Source organism: Salmo salar, chromosome 01 (assembly GCF_965601325.2).
Source record: "Salmo salar chromosome 01, fSalSal1, whole genome shotgun sequence".
Classification (NCBI taxonomy): Eukaryota; Metazoa; Chordata; class Actinopteri; order Salmoniformes; family Salmonidae; genus Salmo; species Salmo salar.
In genome coordinates this window covers 48,643,204-48,668,082 of record NC_138291.1, presented here as the reverse complement: position 1 = coordinate 48,668,082, position 24,879 = coordinate 48,643,204, and the positions used below count along the sequence as shown (strand labels likewise).

The 24,879-nt window shown below is 42.5% G+C and overlaps 1 pseudogene across 1 annotated transcript in view; it reads left to right on the top strand.

The window, feature by feature from the left end:
- The window catches only part of LOC106602899 (BRISC and BRCA1-A complex member 2-like), a 187,575-nt pseudogene that overhangs the window by 52,406 nt on the left and 110,290 nt on the right, over positions 1 to 24,879 (top strand). The window contains exons 4-5 of the transcript XR_014392250.1: positions 7,957 to 8,145; positions 10,996 to 11,070. The product of XR_014392250.1 is annotated as a BRISC and BRCA1-A complex member 2-like (transcript). The remainder of the gene's footprint in view (positions 1 to 7,956; positions 8,146 to 10,995; positions 11,071 to 24,879) is intronic.

Sequence of the window (24,879 nt, the reverse complement as noted above, 5' to 3'; positions counted from 1 at the left end):
GTGACTCAACTCCTCAAGTGATGCACCCTTCCTGGGGACGGCATGGAAGAGCACTAGTAAGCCAGTGACTCAGCCCCCGTAATAGGGTCAGAGACAGAGAATCCCAGTGGAGAGGGACTGGCCAGGCAGAGATAGCAAGGGCAGTTAGTCGCTCCAGGGCTTTGCCGTTCACCTTCACACCCCTGGGCCAGACTACACTCAATCATATGACCTACTGAGGAGATGAGTCTTCAATAAAGACTTAAAGGTACAGACAGAGTCTGCGTCTCTCATATGGATAGGCAGATCATTCCATAAAAATGGAGCTCTATAGGAGAAAGGCCTGCCTCCAGCTGTTTGCTTAGACATTTTAGGGACAATAAGGAGGCCTGCGTCTTGTGACCGTAGCGTACATCTAGGTATGTACAGCAGGACCAAATCGGAGAGATTGGTAGGAGCAAGCCTATGTAATGCTTTGTAGGTTAGCAGTAAAACCTTGAAATCAGCCCTTGCCTTAACAGGAAGCCAGTGTAGAGAGGGTAGCACTGGAGTAATATGATCAAATTATTTGGTTCTAGTAAGGATTCTAGCAGCCGTGTTTAGCACTAACTGAAGTTTATTTGGTGCTTTATCTGGTTAGGCGGAGAGTAGAGCATTGCAGTAGTCTAATCTTTAACTGACAAAAGCATGGATTAGCTTTTCTGCATTTTTGTACAAAAAGTTTCAGATTTTTGCAATGTTACAAAGATGGAAAAAAGCTATTCTTGAAATATTCTTGATATGTTTGTATAAAGAGAGATCAGGGTCCAGAGTAACGCCGAGGTCCTTCAATTTTATTTTAGACGGCTGTACAACCATCAAGATGAATTGTCAGATTCAACAGAAGATCTCTTTGTTTCTTGGGATCTAGCACTAGCATCTCTGTTTTAGACCTATCTGCTGCCTTTGATACTGTTTACCATCAGATCCTCCTCTCCACCCTCTCCGAGTTGGGCATCTCCGGCACGGCCCACGCTTGGATTGCATCCTACCTGACAGGTCGCTCCTACCAGGTGGCGTGGCGAGAATCTGTCTCCGCACCATGCGCTCTCACCACTGGTGTCCCCCAGGGCTCTGTTCTAGGCCCTCTCCTATTCTCGCTATACACCAAGTCACTTGGCTCTGTCATATCCTCACATGGTCTCTCCTATCATTGCTATGCAGACGACACACAATTAATCTTCTCCTTTCCCCCTTCTGATAACCAGGCGGCGAATTGCATCTCTGCATGTCTGTCAGACATATCAGTGTGGATGACGGATCACCAGCTCAAGCTGAACCTCGGCAAGACGGAGCTGCTCTTCCTCCCGGGGAAGGACTGCCCGTTCCATGATCTCGCCATCACGGTTGACAACTCCCTTGTGTCCTCCTCCCAGAGTGCTAAGAACCTTGGCGTGATCCTGGACAACACCCTGTCGTTCTCCACTAACATCAAGGCGGTGACTCGATCCTGTAGGTTCATGCTCTACAACATTCGCAGAGTACGACCCTGCCTCACACAGGAAGTGGCGCAGGTCCTAATCCAGGCACTTGTCATCTCCCGTCTGGATTACTGCAACTCGCTGTTGGCTGGGCTCCCTGCCTGTGCCATTAAACCCCTACAACTCATCCAGAACGCCGCAGCCCGTCTGGTGTTCAACCTTCCCAAGTTCTCTCACGTCACCCCGCTCCTCCGCTCTCTCCACTGGCTTCCAGTTGAAGCTCGCATCCGCTACAAGACCATGGTGATTGCCTACGGAGCTGTGAAGGGAACGGCACCTCCATACCTTCAGGCTCTGATCAGGCCCTACACCCAAACAAGGGCACTGCGTTCATCCACCTCTGGCCTGCTGGCCCCCCTACCTCTGAGGAAGCACAGTTCCCGCTCAGCCCAGTCAAAACTGTTCGCTGCTCTGGCACCCCAATGGTGGAACAAGCTCCCTCACGACGCCAGGACAGCGGAGTCAATCACCACCTTCCGGAGACACCTGAAACCCCACCTCTTTAAGGAATACCTAGGATAGGATAAAGTAATCCTTCTAACCCCGCCCCCCCCCCTTAAAAGATTTAGATGCACTATTGTAAAGTGGTTGTTCCACTGGATATCATAAGGTGAATGCACCAATTTGTAAGTCGCTCTGGATAAGAGCGTCTGCTAAATGACTTAAATGTAAATGTTTTAGTCAGAGTTTAAAAGTAGAAAATATGCTTCCATCCACTTCCTTATGTCTGAAACAGGCTTCCAGGGTAGGCAATTTTGGGGCTTCACCATGTTGTCCGCATAGCAGTGAAAGTTGTATTGTGTTTCTGATTGACAAGAGGTAGAATATATAGTGAAAACAATAGTAGTCTTAAAACGGAACCTTGAGCAACGCCAAAACTTACAATTGATTTGTCAGAAGACAAACCATCCACAGAGACCAACTGATATCTTTCTGACAGATGAGATCTAAACCAGGCAAGAACTTGTCCGTGTAGACCAATTAGGGTTTCTAATCTCTCCAAAAGAATGTGGTGATCGATGGTGTCAAAAGCAGCACTAAGGTCTAGGAGCAAGAGAACAGATGCAGAGCCTTGGTCTGACGCCATTAAAAGGTAATTTACCACCTTTACGAGTTCAGTCTCAATGCTATGATGGGGTCTCAAATCAGACTGAAGCATTTCGTATACATTATTTGTCTTAAGGATGGCAGTGAGTTGCTGCGCAACAGCTTTTTCAAGAATGTTTGAGAGGAATGGGAGATCGATATACGCTACTGGTCAAAAGTTAATAGTGATGAAATCAAAACTATGAAATAACACATATGGAATCATGTACTAACCAGATTCTTCAAAGTAGCCACCCTTGCTTTGATGACAGCTTTGCACACTCTTGGCATTCTCTCAACCAGCTTCACCTGGAATTATTTTCCAACAGTCTTGAAGGAGTTCTCACATATGCTGAGCACTTGTTGGCTGCTTCCCTTCACTCTGCGGTCCAACTCATCCCAAACCTTCTCAATTTGGTTGAGGTCGGGGGATTGTGGAGGCCAGGTTATCTGATGCAGCACTTCATCACTCTCCTTCTTGGTAAAATAGCCCTTACACAGCCTGGAGTTGTGTTGGGTCATTGTCCTGTTGAAAAACAAATGATAGTCCCACTAAGGGCGAACCAGATGGGATGGCGTATCTCTGCAGAATGCTGTGGTAGCCATGCTGGTTAAGTGTAAGGGCTGTCTAAATAAATCACAGACAGTGTCACCAGCAAAGCACCCCCACACCATAACACCTCCTCCTACATGCTTTACGGTGGGAAATACACATGTGAAGATCATCTGTTCACCCACACTGTGTCTCACAAAGACACGGCGGCTGGAACCAAAAATCTCCAATTTGCACTCCAGACCAAAGGACACATTTCCACCGGTCTAATGTCCATTCCTTGTTTTTCTTGGCCCAAGCAAGTCTTCTTCTTGTTGGTGTCCTTTAGTAGTGGTTTCTTTGCAGCAATCTGAGTTGCAGTTAACTCTAATGAACTTATCGTCTGCAGCAGAGGTAACTCTTGGTCTTCCTTTCTTGTGGCGGTCTTCATGAGAGCTAGTTTCATCATTGCGCTTGATGGTTTTTGCGACTGCACTTGAAGAAACGTTCAAAGTTCTGGAAATTTTCCGCATTGACTGACCTTCATGTCTTAAAGTAGTGATGGACTGTCATTTCTCTTTGCTTTTTTGAGCCGTTCTTGCCATAATATGGACTTGGTCTTTTACCCAATAGGGTTATCTTCTGTATAAAAAAAAATGTCCTGTCTTAGGTCAGTTAGGATCACCACTTTTTTTTAAGAATGTGAAATGTCAGAATAATAGTAGAGAGAATGATTTATTCCAGTTTTTATTCTTTCATCACATTTCCAGTGGGTCAGAAGTGTACATACATTCAATAGATATTTGGAAGCATTGCCTTTAAATTGTTTAACTTGGGTCAAACATGTTGGGTAGCCTTCCACAAGCTTCCCACAATAAGTTGGGTGAATTTTGTCCCATTCCTCCTGACAGAGCTGGTGTAACTGAATCAGGTGTGTAGGCCTCCTTGCTCCCACACGCTTTTTCAGTTCTGCCCACAACTTTTCTATGGGATTGAGGTGAGGGCTTTGTGATGGCCACTCCAGTACCTTGACTTTGTTGTCCTTCAGCCATTTTGCCACAACTTTGAAAGCATGCTTGGGGTCATTGTCCATTTAGAAGACCCATTTGCGACCAAGCTTTAACTTCCTGAATGATGTTGCTTCAATATGTCCACATCATTTTACTTCCTCATGATGCCATCTATTTTGTGAAATGCACCAGGCCCCCCTGCAGCAAAGCACCCCCACAACATGATGCTGCCACCCCCTTGCTTCACGGTTGAGATGGTGTTCTTCGGCTTGCAAGCCTCCCCCTTTTTCCTCCTAACATAACGATGGTCATTATGGCCAACCAGTTCTATTTTTGTTTTATCAGACCAGAGGACATTTCTCCAAAAAGTACGATCTTTGTCCCCATGTGCAGTTGCAAACCGTAGTCTTTTATGGCGGTTTTGGAGCAATGGCTTCTTCCTTGCTGAGCGGCCTTTCAGGTTATGTCGATATAGGACTCGTTTTACTGTGGATATAGATACTTTAGTACCTGTTTCCTCCAGGATCTTCACTGAGATTGATTTGCACTCTTCGCACCATAGTACGTTCCTCTCTAGGAGACAGAATGCGGCTCCTTCCTGAGCGGTATGATGGCTGCGTGGTCCCATGGTGTTTATACTTGCGTACTATTGTTTATACAGATGAACGTGGTACTTTCAGGCATTTGGACATTTTTCCCAAGGATGAACCAGACTTGTGGAGGTGTACAATTTTTTTTCTGAGGTCTTGACTGATTTCCTTTGATTTTCCCATGATGTCAAGCAAAGAGGCACAGAGTTTGATGGTAGGCCTTGAAATACATCCACAGGTACACCTCCAATTGACTCAAATTATGTTAATTAGCCTATCAGAAGCTTCTAAAGCCATGACATAATTTTCTGGAATTTTCCAAGCTCTTTAAAGGCACAGTCAACTTAGTGTATGTAAACTTCTGACCCACTGGAATTGTGATACAGTGAAATAATCTGTCTGTAAACAATTGTTGGAAAAATTACTTGTGTCATGCACAAAGTAGATGTCTTAACCGACTTGCCAAAACTGTAGTTTGTTAACAAGAAATGTGTGGAGTGGTTGAAAAACGAGTTTTAATGACTCCAACCTAAAGTGTATTTAAACTTCCGACTTCAACTATAAATAAGGTATTTCTGTTTTTTATTTGTAATACATTTGCAAAACATCCCACATACCTGTTTTCGTTTTTGTCATTATGGGGTATTGAGTGTGGATTGATGAAGAAAAAAATGTATTTAATAAATGTTAGAATAAGGCTGTAACGTAACAAAATGGGAAGGAATCTGAATACTTTCCGATGCACTGTGTAGTGGATTTTCCAATGGAATTATCCCTTCATTTAGACTAGGGCCAGGCGATCTAATCTGGTTTTGTGCAATTTTATTTTTGATTTTTTAAAATTATTATTATTATTTTTTTTAATGCCTGTATCGCAAGAATATGAGCGTTTAAATCCGCTTGATCTCATGTGGTATTTTTCGTCTCGTCTCTTTTGCTCCTTATGTGCTGTGTGCACCTTTCCATTTGCACCAGAGATCTGTATATAATGAGGAGATGCTCATGTCTCCGCCCTAACAATGGGAGTCATTGTCCCAAAGGCAGGCTTAGGTCCCAAATAAGCCAATAGAAACGCATTGGGTTTATTTTCGACAGATTTAGGCGAGAGTGAAACATCTCCATTCGCCTCTTTTTCTCTCTTTACACACTTCAAGCCCCTACCCCTGCCACTCACGTCAACAAAGATGAGAGATCACGTCAACAAAGATGAGAGATCACTTCTTCCTCTCTGACAAGCAGTTTTAACTCACTATTTGTGTTTGAGGTTTGGTCCAACAGAATCGGTCATATAGACACCCAAACAAATTGAAGCATTATTTTACTGTAATATAGGAGAAGTTAACCTTTCAAATTATACCCTTTTTATGACTTAACTCCTAAAGTTGCGCACAGAGCAGACACTAGTAAAACAGGAGTATCAATGAACATTTATTCTAGAAAATGTATGCTCAGTTTGTTGCGCGCTGCATTGCGGTGCCATGTACCACTAGCAGCATTTTACCCAGAGGTTGTTATACCAGCTGTCAGGTTTATGTTTTATAAATGTGCAATATGCATAAAACACAATTATTTATGGAATTATATAAGTAACTCGTTTTATTTATGAGAAATAAGGTAGGCCTCTTAATTTCAACATCTGAACAAATTGGACAGGCAAACATTCTCTTCAAACAGTTGGAGATGGACCTTGTTAGCTAGCAAATAGATCTAAATTGGCTGAACTTTAAATATGAAGATTAGCTGGCTACTCACTAGGAAGTGGGCTTGTGCTTGAGAGGTTATGGTACCGGTGTTCATTTTCTATAATGCCTGCTACAAGAAGTTAGTCATTATTAGCGAATGTGCATTCTGCATGGTTCTGGTTAACAAACAGAGCATTTTCATAAACAGACTTGAAAGGCAGATATCAGTGATTATTTTTATAAAATAATTACATTATCAGTGGGTGTTATGGTTGGAAGGTTTACATTTTGCCTAGGTATGCCCTGAATTCATTATATTATTGCTGACTGTTTGAAATGCAGTGTATTTTACCTTTAACACGTTGACACGTATGAACACATGGCTATGATCATTGTCATTAGAACGTCTAGTTACGATTGATGCTACAGTCAGCGTTTGGGCGGGCCAGTGTTTTTTTTCACAGAAACATTTTGCACAAACACTCTTCACAATGTTATGTCCTCAATGTGAGCAGTTTATTTTTGGATGCAACATACACAGAAGTAGCAACAGCATAACACAATTCTCATCCACGTCTGAAAATGTGTTTCACCAAGTCCAGTCTTTGATGCCTAACCAAACCATTGTGTACCAAAACAGTTGGACGTAGGAAAAAAATGTTATTGGCCAAGTCCCTAGTATCCTTATCCGCTTCCTTGAAACAATGCTCTTCCCATCGCTAACTTTTCTCTTGGTGACTTTTCTTTCCTTGCCTCTTTCCAGATTTAGGCGCACCATTTTGGTGAATGAGGTCAGATAAATGGCATTGGGGCTGGGAATGATGAAATCATTCCCTGCTGACTGATGTAACGCTGTGTGGCTTCAGGAAATCCTGTGCTGCTGCCATGTTCCTGTAATGCAGGAGGAAGCGAGGGGGTGATTGGGATAACAGTTTGGGATTATTCCCGTAATGGCTGTCTATGGGGCCCGGGTGAACCTTATCTTTGCCCGCCATTGTGTTTTTAATTCCTTTCATCGTGTCAGTTGATTTCTCTCCTCTGACATGGCAAAATGGCCTCTATTGTACACGACGTCAAGTCAGTGCCTCGAGTAGGGTTGCAAAATCCCGGTTGGAGGATTCCCGGAATCAGGAGTGAATAAGCAGGAAGTCCAAAATCCTCCAACCAGGATTTCTGGAAAACCAGGGTATTTATTGAAGTTCCTGGAATTTTTCTCTGCAGTTAGTTACCAGAATAGATAGCCACTGTTCATGATTATGTTATGTCGACCTGAAATGAACGTGCTCTTAGTCATGTAGGCTTTCAGCTATTTTGTTCAAGCTATTTTGTTCACTTTGCATGCAGGCCAAAAGAACATTTTTAGATTACAATCTCGCCACTGGCCATATTAAAGTTAAGAAAGTGGTTTAGTGGTCTTCCCTTTAAAGTCTCTACATTTGAATGGACTGTCTCTTCAACCCCATCTACATTTAAGTGGACTGTCCCTTTAAATCTATCTAAATTTAAGTGGACTGTCTCTTTAAACCCATCTAATAACCTCTCACTCTCTCTTTCCAGCACCTGGCCCAGTGGGATGCGGGAGACGCATAGTGCCTGCTGCAGCTGGTGAAGGAGCTGATCCAGCAGTACCACCAGTACCAGTGTCTGCGCGAGAGCTCCCGGCTGCTCTTCGAGTACGATAGCCTGCTCAAGGACCCCAACTATTGCAGAAGCGTGGAGATCTACACCGGGCACAAGAACAGCTGGGTATGCTACATGATACAGCCACATCGAAGGACATGGTTACAACCACTCAGAGTTGTGCACATTATGTGGTTCAGCATTCATCTTCGCTTTGTTTTAAATGTTTGTATACACACACACACACATTATTTTTAGAAGCTTTATATTGGTTTCATCTTATGGACAGACTGATATGAAGCTATAGTTTCTCTGATTCTCTTAAACATTTGACCTTCCACATCTAAACCTCATCCTCCCGAGTGGCGCAGCGGTCAAAGGCACTGCATCTCAGTGCTAGAGGGGTCACTACAGACCCTGGTTCAATTCTAGGCTGTGTCACAACCGGCCGTGATCGGGAGTCCCATAGGGCGTCGCGCAATTGGCCTGCCGGCGCACAATTGGCCCAGGGTTAGGGTTTGGCCGGGGTAGGCGTTATTGTAAATAAGAATTTGTTCTTAATTGACTTGCCTTGATTTTAAGAATGTGAAATGTCAGAATAATGGTAGAGAGAATGATTTATTTCAGCTTTTATTTCTTTCATCAGTTTCCCAGTGGGTAAGAAGTTTACATACACTCAATTAGTATTTGGTAGCATTGCCTTTAAATTTATTAACTGGGGTCAAATCTTTCGGGTTGTCTTCCACAAGCGTCCCACAATAAGTTGGGTGACTTTTGGCCCATTCCTCCTGACAGCTGGTGTAACTGAGTCAGGTTTGTAGGCCTCCTTGCTCACACACGCTTTTTCAGTTCTGCCCACAAATTTTATATAGGATTGAGGTCAGGGCATTGTGATGACCACTCCAATACCTTGACTTTGTTGTCCTTCAGCCATTTTGCCACAACTTTGGAAGTATGCTTGGGGTCATTGTCCATTTGGAAGACCCATTTGCGACCAAGCTTTCACTTCCTGACTGATGTCTTGAGATGTTGCTTCAATATATCCACCTAATTTTACTTCCTCATGATGCCATCTATTTTATGAAGTGCACCAGTCCCTCCTGCAGCAAAGCACCCCCACAACATGATGCTGCCACCCCTGTGCTTCACGGTTGGGATGGTGTTCTTCGGCTTGCAAGCCCCCTTTTTCCTCCAAACATAACGATGGTCATTATGGCCAACCAGTTCTATTTTTGTTTCATCAGACCAGAGGACATTTCTCCAAAAAGTACGACCTTTGTCCCCATGTGCAGTTGCAAACCGTAGTCTGGCTTTTTTATGGCGGTTTTGGAGCAGTGGCTTCTTCCTTGCTGAGCGGCCTTTCAGGTTATGTCGATATAGGACTCGTTTTACTGTGGATATAGATACTTTTGTACCCATTTCCTCCAGCATCTTCACAAGGTCCTTTGCTGTTGTTCTGTGATTGATTTGCACTTTTCGCACCAAAGTACATTCATCTCTAGGAGACAGAACGCGTCTGCTTCCTGAGCGGTATGACGGCTGCGTGGTCCAATGGTGTTTATACGTGCGTACTGTAAACAATTGTTGGACAAATTACTTGTGTCATGTGCAAAGTAGATGTCCTTACCGACTTGCCAAAACTATAGTTTACTTATACTTGTGTACTATTGTTTGTACAGATGAACGTGGTACCTTCATGCGTTTGGAAATTGCTCCCAAGGATGAACCAGACTTTAGGAGTTCAAAAAAAAAAAATGTTTTACAACAATTCTGATGTCTTGGCTGATTTCTTTTAATTTTCCCATGATGTCAAGCAAAGAGGCACTGAGTTTGAATGTAGGCCTTGAAATAAATCCACAGGTATACCTCCAATTGACTCAAATGATGTCAATTCGCCTATCAGAAGCTTCTAAAGCCATAACATCATTTTCTGGAATTTTCCAAGCTGTTTAAAGTTACAGTCAACTTCTGACCCACTGGAATTGTGATACAGTGAATTATAAATGAAATAATCTGTCTGTAAACAATTGTTGGAAAAATGATGTCCTAACCGACTTGCCAAAACTATAGTTTATTAACAGGAAATTTGTGGAGTGGTTGAAAAACAAGTTTTAATGACTCCAACCTAAGTGTATGTAAACTTCCGACTTCAACTGTATCTGCTCTGGATTGTTAAGTGGACCTGTTCTTTAATTTCTTGATTTCCTGTTTAGATTTTTAGATTATTTGTGTTACATTTACATTCTACTGCACTGTTGGAGCTAGTAACATAAGAATTTTGCTGCACCTGCTATATATAAGACCTGCATTTATGTTATGCAACCATTAAACTTTGATTTGACACTCCCCACTCATATTGCGCAACTAACTAACCTACTACTGTTATGGGACAGAATGCCTTGATGGGAGAAAAAATAACAAAAACAGTTGCACAACTAGAAGGATTGCAGATTAGGTTTGCCTCTGAAGGATGTGGTGAGGGTTGGTGTGGGCAACAGACAATGATTATGTTTTAGATGGCTACATCTAGGCATTTTATTATCTGCATTATAAATTTGAACATCCTTTGAATTGGAACAGTTGGTAATTGCATTGATCATGTCTCATGTTTTTTTTTTTTGACTAGTAAATTACTCAAAATCCAATGAACCTTTAGAGTTAGATAATCATAAAATGAACTGCATTGAACATCCAAAGAGCAAATATATCCCTAAAATCAGGAAATACATCTCCATCATTTGCCATAAAATAGGCATAATAAGACAAACAAATTAGATTCAAACAGATAATCTCATTTGCAATGCACTCATCTTTAGCCATCCCTAATCATTCCCATGTAGTGCTCCTGTGTTGTTTCAATATGACCTGTGTGTGTGTGTGTGTGTGTGTGTGTGTGTGTGTGTGTGTTATCCTGTGCGTGTGTGTTCTCCATCTGTACACGGTGTGATGTTTTTTTTCCTGTCTCTCGTGTTCCAGGTGGGGGAGTTCCCCGCTCGCTTCCTGCTCAAGCTCCCTGTGGATTTCAGCGACATCCCCGTCTATCTCCTCAAGGTAACCAACCAGCCAACATCCCCTCCTTCATACATATATTTGCACACACAGAAAGGAATACGAGTTCGTGCGAAGGCAAATTCTCACTGTGTCCTTTATGCATGCAGCACAGCATATACAGTATACAGGGTGTGTTCCAAATACAGAATGTGAGTGTATTAGGGATGGGCATGAGTACTGTAAAACTAAACATGTTATATTGAGAGCGTGGTTAACAATCAGAAAAAATGTACGATTGAAAAATATAAATATTTTATGGCAAGCGCTTCTGATTGGCTGAGGGGGGGCTGTTTCAGGCACATAGCAGGAAGTGGGCACTATCAGCATGGCGGCCAAACACAGCAAGGTTTGGAAGTATTTTGATCAAACTGATGAAACTCATGTACAATGCAAACTATGCAATATCAAGCTCCCCTATCAGAGCACAACTACCTTCATGAAAATCATATGCTTATCAAGTACAAATAAATTCTCAGAGGGGGACAAGCAGCAGCAATCTCACATCACATCTTTTGCTACTGCAAAGCAACGCTGTGACCCCGCCAGAGCAGAGACGGATTCATGATTGATTCTCAAAAGGCACTTGTTTTTTATTGACTGAATATATACAGTATGGAGCAATTAGATTTTAGTTCATATTTAATTACCTAACCTACCTTTACATTGTCCTTTTGATTCCTAACATAAGGCTTCTAGAAGGTAGTGCCACTGCTGACGTTACCGCCTTTTTGAAGATTGTGTTCCATGATGTAATATAAAAAAAATTAAATCAAATGTATTTATAAAGCCCTTCTTACATCAGCTGATGTCACAAAGTGCTGTACAGAAACCCAGCCTAAAACCCCAAACAGCAAGCAATGCAGGTGTAGAGGCACGGTGGCTAGGAAAAACTCCCTAGACTGGACCAGCAAGGAGTCATCAGGCCAGGTAGTCCTGAGGCATGGTCCAAGGGCTCAGGTCCTCCGAGAGAAAGAAATAAAGAGAATTAGAGAGAGCATACTTAAAATTCACACAGGACACTGGATAAGACAAGAGAAATACTCCAGATATAATAGACTGACCCTTGCCCCCCGACACAAAATACTGTAGCATAAATACTGGAGGCTGAGACAGGAGGGGTCAGGAGACATTGTGGCCCCGTCTGATGATACCCCGGGCAGGGCCAAACAGGCAGGATAAACCCCACCCATTTTGCCAAAGCACAGCCCCCACACCACGAGAGGGATATCTTCAATCATCAACTTATCCTGAGACAAGGCCAAGTATAGCCCACGAAGATATCCCCCACTGCACGAACCCAAGGGGGGGTACCAACCCGGACAGGAAGATCACGTCAGTGACTCAACCCACTCAAGTGACACACCGCTCCTAGGGACGTCATGGAAGAGCACCAGTAAGCCAATGACTCAGCCCCTGTAATAGGGTATGAGGCAGAGAATCCCAGTGGAGAGACGGGAACTGGCCAGGCAGAGACGGCAAGGGCGGTTTGATGCTCCAGTGCCTTTCCGTTCACCTTCACACTCCTGAGCCAGACTACACTCAATCATAGGACCTACTGAAGAGATGAGTCGTCAATAAAGACTTAAAGGTCAAGACCGAGTCTGCGTCTCTCACATGGATAGGCAGACCATTTCATAAAAATTGAGCTCTATAGGAGAAAGTCCTGCCTCCAGCTGTTTGCTTCGAAATTCTAGGGACAGGAGGCCTGCGTCTTGTGACCGTAGTGTACGTGTAGGTATGTACGGCAGGACCATTTCGGAAAGATAGGTAGGAGCAAGCCTATGTAATGCTTTGTAGGTTAGCAGTAAAACATTTAAATCAGCCCTAGCCTTACCAGGAAGCCAGTGAAGAGAGGCTAGCACTGGAGTAATATGATCAAATTCTTTGGTTCTAGTCAAGATTCTAGCAGCCATGTTTAGCACTAACTGAAGTTTATTTAGTGCTTTAGCTGGAAAGTAGAGCATTGCAGTAGTCTAACCTAGAAGTGACAAAAGCATGGATTAATTTGTCTGCATCATTTTTGGACAAAAAGTTTCAGATTTTTGCAATGTTACGTAGATGGGAAAAAAGCTCTCCTTGAAACAGTCTTGATATGTTCGTCAAAAGAGAGAACAGGGTCCAGAGTAACGCCGAGGACCTTCGCAGTTTTATCTGAGACGACTGTACAACCATCAAGATTAATTGTCAGATTCAACAGAAGATCTCTTTGTTTCTTGGGACCTAGAACTAGCATCTCTGTTTTAGTCAGAGTTTAAAAGTAGAAAATGTGCCGCTATCCACTACCTTATGTCTGAAACACAGGCTTCCAGGGAGGGCAATTTTGGGGCTTCACCATGTTTCATCGAAATGTACAGATGTGTGTCGTCCGCAAAGCAGTGAAAGTTAACATTATGTTTCTGAATGACATCACCAAGAGGTAAAATATATAGTGAAAACAATAGTGGTCCTAAAACAGAGCCTTGAGGAACACCAAAATGTACAGTTGATTTGTCAGAGAACAAACCATCTACAGAGACAAACTGATATCTTTCTGACAGATGAGATCTAAACCGGGCAAGAACTTGTCCGTGTAGACCAATTAGGGTTTCCAATCTCTCCAAAAGAATGTGGTGATCGATATCAAAAGCAGCACTAAGGTCTAGGAGCACGAGGACAGATGCAGAGCCTCGGTCTGACGCCATTAAAAGGTCATTTACCACCTTCACAAGTGCAGTCTCAGTGCTATGATGGGGTCTGAAACCAGACTGAAGCGTTTCATATACATTGTTTATCTTCAGGAAGGCAGTGAGTTGCTGCGCAACAGCTTTTTCTAAAATCTTTGAGAGGAATGAGAGATTCAATATAGGCCGATCGTTTTTTATATTTTCTGGGTCAAGGTTTGGCTTTTTCAAGAGATGCTTTATTTTTGCCACTTTTTATGAGTTTGGTACACATCCGGTGGATAGAGAGACGTTTTATGTTCAACATAGGAGGGCAAAGCACAGGAAGCATCTCTTTCAGTAGTTTAGTTGGAATAGGGTCCACTATGCAGCTTGAAGGTTTAGAGGCCATAATTATTTTCATCAATGTGTCAAGAGATATAGTACTAAAAAAACTTGAGTGTCTCCCTTGATCCTAGGTCCTGGCAGAGTTGTGCAGACTCAGGACAACTGAGCTTTTGAGGAATACGCAGATTTAAAGAAGAGTCCACAATTTGCTTTATAATGATCATGATCTTTTCGTCAAAGTTGTTTATGAATTTATCACTGCTGAAGCGAAAGCCATCCTCTCTTGGGGAAATGCTGCTTTTTAGTTAGCTTTGCAACAGTATCAAAAATACATTTCGGAAGACTTCCAGTTTGGTGTTGAGCTATTTCCGTTCCAATTTTCTGGAAGCTTGCTTTAGAGCTCGGGTATTTTCTGTATAGCAGTGAGCTAGTTTCTTATGACAAATGTTTTTTAGGGGTGCGACTGCATCTAGGGTATTACGCAAGGTTAAATTGAGTTCCTCAGTTCGATGGTTAACTGATTTTTGTACTCTGATGTCCTTGGGTAGGTGGAGGGAGTCTGGAAGGGTATCTAGGAATCTTTGTGTTGTACGGGAATTTATTGCACGGCTTTTGATGATCCTTGGTTGGGGTCTGAGCAGATGATTTGTTGCGATTGCAAATGTCATAAAGTGATGGTCCGATAGTCCAGGATGAGATATGAAAAAAAAATGTATTCCACGGGACAAAACTATGTCCAGATTATGACTGTGGCAGTGAGGTCCGGAGACATGTTGGACGAAACCCACTGAGTCGATGATGGCTCCGAAAGCCTTTTGGAGTGGGTCTGTGGACTTTTTCATGTGAATATTAAATGTTATCTGCCATGACTACAAGGTCCGATAGGAATTCAGGGAACTCAATGAGGAACGCTGTATATGGTCCAGGAGGCCTGTAAACAGTAGCTATAAAAAGTGATTGATTAGGCTGAATAGATTTCATTACTAGAAGCTCAAAGGACGAAAACGCAGTCGTATTTTAGTTTTTTTTGTAAATTGAAATATGCTATTGTAAATGTTAGCGACACAATTCCGCCTTTGCGGGATGCGCGGGGGGATATGGTCACTAGTGTAACCAGGAGGTGAGGCCTCATTTAACACAGTAAATTCATCATGCTTAAGCCGTGTTTCAGCCTGGCCAATCACATCAAGGTTATGATCAGTGATTAGTTCATTGACTGTAACTGCCTTGGAAGTAAGGGATCTAACATTAAGTAGCCTTATTTTGAGATGGAAGATATCACAATCTCTCTCATTAATAACTGGAATGGAGGAGGTCTTCATTCCAGTGAGATTGCTAAGGCGAATACCGCCATGTTTAGTTTTGCCCAACCTAGATCGAGGCACAGACATTGTATCAATGGGGATATCTGAGCTGACTACACTGACTGTGCTAGTGGCAGACTCCACTAAGCCTGGCCTGCACCCTATCTCATTGTGGAGCTAGGGGAGTTAGAGCCCTGTCTATGTTTGTAGATAAGATGAGCTAGGATGGAGTCCGTCACTCCTCAACAAGCCTTGGTCCTGTTTGTGGGTGAGTCCCAGAAAGAGGGCCAATTATCTACAAATGCTATCTTTTGGGAGGGGCAGAAAACAGTTTTCAACCAGCGATTGAGTTGTGAGACTCTGTAGAGATTATCACTCCCCCTAACTGGGAGGTGGACAGAGACAATTACTTGATGCCGACACATCTTTCTAGCTGATTTACACGCTGAAGCTATGTTGCGCTTGGTGTCCTGACTGTTTCATCCTAACATCGTTGGTGCTGACGTGGATAACAATATCCCTATACTCTCTACGCTCGCCAGTTGTAGCCTTAGCCAGCACCATCTTCAGATTAACCTTAACGTCGGTAGCCCTGCCCCCTGGTAAACATTGTATGATCGCTGGATGATTCTTTTAAAGTCTAGTACTGCGGGTAATGTGTTCGCCAATGACTAGGGTTTTCAATTTGTCAGAGCTAATGGTGGGAGGCTTCGGCGTCTCTGATCCCGTAACGGGAGGAAGAGGAGACCAGAGAAGACTCGGCCTCTGACTCCGACCTGTTACTTAATGGGGAGAACTGTTTGAGAGTTTCTGTCGGCTGAATGAGCGACACCGGTTGAGCATTCGTACAACATTTGCTTCCAGAAGCCATGAGAAAATTGTCCGGCTGCGGGGATTGTGCGAGGGGATTTATACTACGATCTGTACTTATTAGTTTGCCACTAGCACAGTCAGTGTAGTCAGCTCAACGCAGGAGTGGCTTCGGGACAAGTCTCTGAATGTCCTTGAGTGGCCCGCCAGAGCCCGGACTTGAACTTGACCGAACATCTCTGGAGAGACCTGAAAATAGCTGTGCAACGACTCTCCCCATCCAACCTGAAAGAGCTTGAAAGGATCTGCAGAGAAGAATGGGAGAAACTCCCCAAATACAAGTGTGCCAAGATTCTAGCGTCAGGCTAGGTGCCAAGGTGCTTCAACAAAGTACTGAGTAAAGGGTCTGAATGGTTATGTAAGGGAAAACCCCCCTGATTTGGACAAAATAACATGGGAACATATTGGCATAGCACGAATCATACACACGATTGTAAATACCACCGAAAGCGGTCCATCTCCGGGCCAATCATATGGCAATTTTCCGATGGCAATTGCCAATTGTAACACCCCAAATTTCCTTTAGATGGCGAGCGCGCTCCATCGTGGATTTTCATACAGCAAATGATACCCAAGTCTACACCTAAGGGTCAGATTTTGATAAAATGATTTTTTTTTTTGAAAACTTATCACCCCTTAAAAAAGTGGTTTCTGGACCGTTTTTCGATTATTATTTTTTTTATTGTTATGTCAATTACACATGTATAAGAGCTGTATGAACATGCTTATGACGTTTTTTATTGACGTCGTTTTTTGGGTTGCTTTTGCTTGTGCACAAGGCACATGTTTTGTGCATTTTGAATATGATTTCATAGGAAAAAAGTGACTTTTTTTTTTCATTTATTTTTTGCAAAATGACATGTCCAATGCTTTTTTTTGTCAATTATGAAAGTATTGAATGTGCCAAATCACAGCAAATATCCAATAGATGGCTAGAGCTCTCCGCAGTGAATTTTCATATTGCAAATGTAACACAATTCAAGACCCAAGAGTCAAATGTTGAAAAAATGACATGTTTTTGGAAAACTTTTCAACCCCTTAAAAAGTGGTTTCTGGACCGTTTTTCATTTTTTTAATTTTTTTTATGTCAATTACACATGTATAAGAGCTGTATGGACATACTTTTGACATATTTTAATGACATAATTTTTTGGGTTGTTTTTGCTTGTGCATAAGGCATATGTTTTGTGCATTTGGAATATGATTTCATAGGAAGTCAAAAGTGACATATTTTTTTCTTTTTTTTGCCAAATGCCATTAGAAATGTGCAAATGAAATGTCCAATTCTTTTTTTGTCAATTATACATGTATGAAAGTATTGAATGTGCAAAATCAGGATGTTTGTCCGTTTGCCATGTACGATCACAGGAAGTCGGTTTTCAAACCCAAAAGTCAGTGAACCATGGTCCAAATGGCATTTATACTGCCCAAATTATATATATCCCTATGTTAAGCCATTAATCAACGCAGATGGTCTACTTGTCATGTATGATGAGGGAGAAGTGGGACTCTGTTGCTTTAAACATTTTTAACGAATTTGACATGCTCAGAATGCATAATTGACTGGCCCGATGATCTCGGGATGGCTGTGCAGTGACTGTGGTTCCTCTCCATCGCTCGTGGTGTTGATTTCATCATGTTAACTTTGCGCGTTACGTTTGCAATATTGCGCGTTACGTTTGCAATATGATTCATCATGTCAACTTTGGTGATATTTTTTGCTGTTGAATCATGTTGCAAATGCACGTTACGTTTGCAATATTGCACGTTACGTTTGCAATATGATTCAATGGGCATTTAGCATCACGAATTTAGGCATGCTCAAAAATACTGCAGAAATGCATAATTGGCTGTCCCGATGAACTGGGGATGGCCATGAAGTGACTGTGGTTCCTCTCCATCGCTCGTCACCCAGCAGTCAGCGTCCATCAGTCAATTAGATGTCATTCTGACAGCAAACTGATTCCATCTGACACCAAATCCACTTTTTCCAACTCGTATAGAAGCCAACTATCACATATGTCAGAGCAGACCCATAATTCACAGCGCCTTCAGTTTTAACCATAAAAAAAACATAAAACACATAGTTACGGTCTAGCTGCGGGTCCAGCTCTGACATTATGTGTAGGCCTATGTGAGGCGACCCCGAATCCCAAGTTTCGGCTCGATAGGTCATGAGGTGCCCGAGCAATGGCCTTAATTGGTGCTGAAAATCCACTTTTTCAGGGCATTACTACGGGGTCCCTAAATGAGCTATCGGACAGAGACATTGGGGTCCGTCTCTATGGGCCGAGGCGGTTTCAATGCACCTGGTCTTGCGACTCTGGGACATTTCTACATGTCGCCATGTCCGTGATATTCAAAATGAATTGAACATATTGCAAATGCATGAGGCGGTTTCTCGGTCTGAGAACCTTCTAGAGCCACATAAATCACCGTGCACTATTGACTTGAGCTCTAGAACAGGTTTCTAAAATTTCGGAGCTCTAGGTCTGACGGTTCTTGAATCGTTTGAACGAAAGTAACTATTGAAGGCGGTATAAGCCTCTAAGCCCCACACTATGTCCCTATGGCCAAGCTGTGTGTGTGTTTTAGTTTTTTTTGCAAAAAGAATAGACACACGTTGTCTTTGGGGTAGGCATAAACAGAATCCTGAATATGAAGTCTCTACCTTAACCTCTCTAGGGCCGGCGGGACGAAATCGTCCCACCTACGTAACAGCCAGTGGAATCCCGTGGCGCGTTATTCAAATACCTTAGAAATGCTATTACTTCAATTTCTCAAACATGTGACTATTTTACACCATTTTAAAGACAAGACTCTCGTTAATCTAACCACACTGTCCGATTTCAAAAAGGCTTTACAACGAAAGCAAAACATTAGATTATGTCAGCAGAGTACCCAGCCAGAAATAATCAGACACCCATTTTTCAAGCTAGCATATAATGTCACATAAACCCAAACCACAGCTAAATGCAGCACTAACCTTTGATGATCTTCATCAGATGACACACCTAGGACATTATGTTATACAATACATGCATGTTTTGTTCAATCAAGTTCATATTTATATCAAAAACCAGCTTTTTACATTAGCATGTGACGTTTAGAACTAGCATACCCCCCGCAAACTTCCGGTGAATTTACAAAAAATTTACTAAATTACTCAAGATAAACGTTCACAAAAAGCATAACAATTATTTTAAGAATTATAGATACAGAACTCCTCTATGCACTCGATATGTCCGATTTTAAAATAGCTTTTCGGTGAAAGCACATTTTGCAATATTCTCAGTAGATAGCCCAGCATCACGGGCTAGCTATTTAGACACCCAGCAAGTTTAGCACTCACCAAAGTCAGATTTACTATAAGAAAAATGTTATTACCTTTGCTGTCTTCGTCAGAATGCACTCCCAGGACTTCTACTTCAATAACTAATGTTGGTTTGGTTCAAAATAATCCATAGTTATATCCAAATAGCGGCGTTTTGTTCGTGCGTTCAAGACACTATCCGAAAGGGTAAATAAGGGTGACGAGCATGGCGCAATTCGTGACAAATCATTTCTAAATATTCCATTACCGTACTTCGAAGCATGTCAACCGCTGTTTAAAATCAATTTTTATGCCATTTTTCTCATAAAAAAGCGATAATATTCCGACCGGGAATCTGCGTTTAGGTAAACAGACGAAAGAAAATAAAGCATGGGGTCGACTCGGGCACGGGCCTAAGCCCATAGTACTCTGATCGGCCACTTGCCAAACACGATAAAGTGTTTCAGCCAGAGGCTGCCTCGATATCGTTCAGCTTTTTCCCGGGCTCTGAGAGCCTATGGGAGCCGTAGGAAGTGTCACGTTATAGCAAAGATCCTCAGTCTTCAATAAAAAGAGCCAAGATGAAACACAACTTGTCAGACAGGCCACTTCCTGCATGGAATCTTCTCAGGTTTTGGCCTGCCATATGAGTTCTGTTATACTCACAGACACCATTCAAACAGTTTTAGAAACTTTAGGGTGTTTTCTATCCAAAGCCAATAATTATATGCATATTCTTGTTACTGGGCAGGAGTAGTAACCAGATTAAATCGGGTACGTTTTTTATCCGGCCGTGTCAATACTGCCCCCTAGCCCTAACAGGTTAAGAATTGCTATCTGTAATGGTTATGATAATTGAGGCATTTGTTGTGCTCTGTTGGCATATAGATGAATGCGCACACCTTTTTTTGGGGGGGGGGGGGAATCATGCAAGTACTTGAAAGTCAAAAAATATCAAATGCCCATTTGTCTTTGATCCGTGTGTGTGCATGCACGTGTATGGTTTCAAACTGTATGTTTTAGATCTGTGTGTAGGAATGTGTCTGTGTGTCCTTAATCTGTATGTTTCTATTCGACCTCTGTGTGTGTGTGTGTGTGTGTGTGTGTAAGTGTGCGCGCAGCCTCGTACACATACAGCCACTGGTCGCCGGGGCTGTAAGTTGACTAATCAACATCCCGTCACTTCCTATCAGCTTAAATCTGTGTGATTCCTGCAGGCTGCGCAGACCAAGCTCTCTCGCGCCCTCCCTCTCTCGCTCCCTCACTCTCTCGCTCGCTCAGTCTTTTCGCTGCATGTGGTTGTGCTGCTAGGCTTTGGGAGGCCCGGCCTTTTCCAGCCTGCGCTGTGTTTGTGAGGGGAAATGATGGTAAACATAAGGAAAACAGCAGCAGTCATTGGCATCACAGGCCTTTTGTCCCTCATGTCTCTCGTCCCTCATGCCTCTCAGCACTGAAACACACCAGCCTCTCTGTAAAGAGTTAGTAGACTCTTTTTTAGTGGACTGTCTGTCTACAGATGCATTATTTGGGTTTTCACTGAAGTCCATAGACGTGGTCATGTGTGGCTAAGTTGGTAGTGCACCGTATTTGCTCCTCAGGATCGTTGGTTTGATTCCCGCTGGGGCCACCCATACTAAAATGTATACATGCACTACTCTAAGTTGCTTTGGTAAAACTGTCTGCTAAATGGCACATATTATTAAATTAAGTGTGGGAGAACGTTGTTGGGTCATTGATGTCAGACTTTTAGGTTCATGCCTAGTTTTTAAAAGCCATTGTCTGTGTCCCGAGGTGGACGCGGAAAATTGAATGTTTATGTTAGCTGTCACTTGACTGTCTAGATATCCCCCTGGAGATGTCCACAAACCAGGTAGGCACGTCAACACAATGTGAGCCCTGTGGGAAGTAGTTTTGTAGGCACTAACATAGCATTATCAAAATAGTTTTTTTTATCCACGAAGCTGTTGATAAGAAAATAGCTTCTGCATTGAGTCAGGTCCCTGTCTCCACAATCATACCATGTTTATAGTCACTCACACTTATAAACACACAAAGACAAGCACACACACACACACACACACACACACACACACACACACACACACACACACATATCGCTGTGTTTCATCAGTTCGCACATTCAGACCATGCCATGTTCAAGTAGGGTGTGTAGAGGTATTAAGGGACCACTGGAAAAATCAGGAAGAGCATCCACATAGATGGAAGTGTTGAAAAGACACCTCGTCCTCCCACGCATCCCAAAGGTACGGGGCTTCGTGATTTTCGCCACACGAGCACAGAGGAGGCTTGGAGCGGAAATGTACCGCAGACCAACAACCTAATTTCTCAGATGCATTGCAATTGTTTTAATTGTGGTTTTCTTCCTCTCTATAAATAACTATTGTTTTCCCAAGCAAGCCACTGCAGCTTTGTACAGTGTAACAATTGGACAACTGAATTTACCTCCATATATGTATTAGGAACTCACTTGTAGACTGCACAATGTTACAGTTGTGGAATAGTCAATGTTACAATGCACACTCACAAGACTATACAGTATATACAGTCGTGGCCAAAAGTTTTGAGAATGACACATATTAATTTCCACCAAGTTTGCTGCTTCAGTGTCTTTAGATATTTTTTTCAGATGTTACTATGGAATACTGAAGTATAATTACAAGCATTTCATAAGTGTCAAAGGCTTTTATTGACAATTACATGATGTTGATGCAAAGATTCAATATTTGCAGTGTTAACCCTTTTTCAAGACCTCTGAAATCCGTCCTGGCATGCTGTCAATTAACTTCTGGGCCACATCCTGACTGATGGCAGCCCATTCTTGCATAATCAATGCTTGGAGTTTGTCAGAATTTGTGGGTTTTTGTTTGTCCACCCACCTCTTGAGGATTGACCACAAGTTCTCAATGGGATTAAGGTCTGGGGAGTTTCCTGGCCATGGACCCAAAATATCGATGTTGTGTTCCCCGAGCCACTTAGTTATCAGTTTTGCCTTATGGCAAGGTTCTCCATCATGCTGGAAAAGGCATTGTTAATCACCAAACTGTTCCTGGATGGTTGGGAGAAGTTGCTCTCGAAGGATGTGTTGGTATCATTCTTTATTCATGGCTGTGTTCTTAGGCAAAATTGTGAGTGAGCCCACTCCCTTGGCTGAGAAGCAACCCCATACATGAATGGTCTCAGGATGCTTTACTGTTGGCATGACACAGGACTGATGGTAGCGCTCACATTGTCTTCTCCAGACAAGCTTTTTTACAGATGCCCCAAACAATCGGAAAGGGGATTCATCAGAGAAAATGACTTTACCCCAGTTCTCAGTAGTCCAATCCCTGTACCTTTTGCAGAATATCAGTCTGTCCCTGATGTTTTTCCTGGAGAGAAGTGGCTTCTTTGCTGCCCTTCTTGACACCAGGCCATCCTCCAAAAGTCTTCGCCTCACTGTGCGTGCAGATGCACTCACACTTGGCTGCTGCCATTCCTGAGCAAGCTCTGTACTGGTGGTGTCCCGATCCCGCAGCTGAATCAACTTTAGGAGACAGTCCTGGCGCTTGCTGGACTTTCTTGGGTGCCCTGAAGCCTTCTACACAACATTTGAACCGCTCTCCTTGAAGTTCTTGATGATCCGATAAATGGTTGATTTAGGTGCAATCTTACTGGCAGCAATATCCTTGCCTGTGAAGCCCTTTTTGTGCAAAGCAATGATGATGGCACATGTTTCCTTGCATGTAACCATGGTTGACAGAGGAAGAACAATGATTCCAAGCACCACCTTCCTTTTGAAACTTCCAGTCTGTTATTCGAACTCAATCAGCATTACAGAGTGATCTCCAGCCTTGTCCTCGTCAACACTCACACCTGTGTTAACGAGAGAATCACTGACATGTCAGCTGGTCCTTTTGTGGCAGGGCTGAAATGCAGTGGAAATGTTTTTGGGGGATTCAGTTCATTTGCATGGCAAAGAGGGACTTTGCAATTAATTGCAATTCATCTGATCACTCTTCATAACATTCTGGAGTATATGCAAATTGACATCATACAAACTGAGGCAGCAGACTTTGTGAAAACGAATATTTGTTTCATTCTCAAAACTTTTGGCCATGACTGTACACACTATACACTACACTGACACTTTAACAAAAACCCACACACATTCACAAACACACATACAGTACACACACACACACACTTTTACACTCATCACATGCCTCTGCTACTCTGTTCTTTATTTTACTCTTATTATTATCTATCCTGATTGCCTCTTATCCTCTCGTCGTCCCCTTATGTCAGTTTGTACATCTCAATTGTCAGTAGAAACCACATTTGTTTAAGCAAGTCAGCTATGTTAAAAAAAAAAAATGTAAAGCAGTAAATGAGGCTGAATGAACTGTTTCGCTGCCAGACAAGGCTCCGCTGAAAGCCAGGTGTAGCAGTGGTAACTATTCACTCCATGGTGCTGAAAAGAAAGCTCTTTTGTTGGGACAGCTTTATATAGGCCCTAACAGTTTGTGGGCACCGTTTGTCACTGTTATAGTGCAATTAATGGATTGTTTAGTGTTGTGTAGTAGCTTTGCTGGCATGCATAAAACAAAATAATTGTATTTTTATTTGCCCCACCAAGATTTACACAACGCCACTGATGGAAACACTAGGCTTTAGAACACCAGCTAACTATAACTGTAAATCACTATATTGGCATTGTTGCATCACTGGTAGAGTTTTGGAATTCCTGAATTTACTGAGCTCAAGACCTCTGCATCATAACCTAAACCGTAAATTAAAACATTATACATGTTTTTCATTTTGTTGTTACAAAGTGGGATTAAAATTGATTTAATTGTTATTTTTGTCAACTAGCTACACAAAATACTCTGTCAAAGTGGATGAAAAATTTACTCAATACATGTTAAAATCACCTTTTGCAATGATTACAGAGCTCTGCACACCTAGATTGTACAATATTTACACATTATTCTTTTAAATTCTTCTACCTCTGTCAAGTTGGTTGTTGATCATTGCTAGACAGCCATTTTCAAGTCTTGCCATAGATTCTCAAGCCCATTTTATTCAAAACAGTATCTATGCCACTCAGGAACATTCAATGTCGTCTTCTTAAGCAACTTCAGTGTATATTTGGCCTTGTTTTAGGTTATTGTCCTGCTGAAAGGTGAATTTGTCTCCCAGTGTCTGTTGTATAGCAGACTGAAACAGATTTTCCTCTAGGATTTTGCCTATTGCCTGTGCTCTGTTTTGCCTGTGCTCTGTGCTCTATTCAGTTTCTTTTTATCCTAACAAACTCCCTAGTCCTTACCGATGCCAA